Genomic DNA, 1,652 nt, shown 5'->3' with positions numbered 1-1,652 from the left:
TGTGTATGTGATTAAGTTGTTTTTGGATAGCAGCGAATTTTGGAGGTCATCAGGGTACAGGTAGCCCATTATATTATTTGGATAACATACTCAAATTGCAAAGGCTAAGCATAACAAGCAACTTTTTGGTGGCAGTAGCAAAAGCCTTTTTTTTGGCTTGGATAAATTACTTAAAATAAAGAGACTATTTTTTTCTCAATCCTCCTACCATCCTAGGACCTTTTTAAATGTTCCTAATGTTCCAATAGTGGATTTTTTTCAATGTTCCTACTATTTAGGGACAACTATGGAATGCCACTAACATCCCTAGATGTTTCTAGCCATCTGAGTGGGTTTTCTCCACTGTAGATAGAATAGCAGAAGGAATTAGGGGCACTTTTGATGCATCCCCATGTTCCTACAACATGATGGGTACTGGGCACCTAAGTAACCCATGGGGGAATGTTCCCACCCATACTTCCCTGAATTTAGTTACACCTTTAATGTGAAAAATTGTATAAATTTACAAATGTAGACATCAAAAGAGCATTGAATTTCTATATTTTGAATATTAAAATCCATTTAACTAGCCATGAGAAGATATAATAGATCTGATAATGACAAAAGTCTATTCAAGCAAATGTCTATAGTTGCTAAATTTGACCATACCTGCGCTAGTATCCTGGATTAGGCCTCTTGCTAGCAAGGATATGAGATATCTGAAGTCCCTTGCTAAATGTTTCATTGAAGAATATATGAGTCTACATTGACTGAAAGCCAGACAACCAAGAAAGTACAACCATTGGAATCATAACAATGATACCAAATGTAATTTCATATAACCGTTCCACTGCAACAACTGTATACCAAACTCTATAGGATTGCAGAAAGGGCTTGAACACTTGAGAAATTAAGATTAGACCCCATCTAGTTGGTATGAATGCTAGGATACTCATGAAAAATCAATGAATTTGAAATTGGTTAACTATAGAAAAATGACCACTACTAAAATTGTCAAACTAACAACCAAGGCTTGTATTGCACGATAGTAGATATGTTATTTTGCTACATACTTGTTAAGAGCATATAAAATAAACACATAAATCACAATGGCCACAAGCAAATAAATCCATGAAAGAAGGTACACAAGTATACTTTTGCTTCCCCCAACAATACCCAACTGATAAAAAATGTTGTACTGGAAAAAGAAAAAATGAATATCTAGGATGATCTCTACAACCATTCCCCATAGTCTTGTTGTTTGTAAATGGTTATTTTCCTCATTCCACTAGACTTCCCAACTTTTATCTAACTTATTTAAGATTCCCCCTTGTACCATATCCAATTCATAAAATCATCAAAGTTATAGACTTCTTTCAACCAATCGAAACCTAATGGGTTGAATAAAAAAGGTGCCATGATCCATGAGAAAACAAGAAACCAACTTGAGATGGTTAAAAGAATATAAAAAAAATGTGTTTGTGCTGAGAACACCATATGTGACATAAACTATCAGTAGAAAGCCAAGTTTAATAGCCTTCACAAGATGACTGCGTGCATAAAGTTTCCCCATAGTTTCCCTTCTCGGCCTTCTTCCTTGGAACTGAAAATCACAAACCCAGCTCTGCTTGCGTAGACCAAACAACAAACTCTTGCCGCTCAAATAACAAATT

At 35.2% G+C, this 1,652-nt stretch overlaps 1 pseudogene; it reads right to left on the bottom strand.

Moving 5' to 3' along the window:
• Positions 1 to 653: 653 nt before the first annotated feature.
• LOC149554013 (callose synthase 12 pseudogene) lies at positions 654 to 1,398 on the bottom strand (annotated as a pseudogene).
• Between the last annotated feature and the right edge of the window lie 254 nt (positions 1,399 to 1,652).

This window comes from Cupressus sempervirens, chromosome 6 (assembly GCF_028749045.1).
Source record: "Cupressus sempervirens isolate cs-2001-9-10 chromosome 6, ASM2874904v1, whole genome shotgun sequence".
Taxonomy (NCBI): Eukaryota; Viridiplantae; Streptophyta; class Pinopsida; order Cupressales; family Cupressaceae; genus Cupressus; species Cupressus sempervirens.
This window is presented reverse-complemented; position numbering and strand designations above follow the sequence as displayed.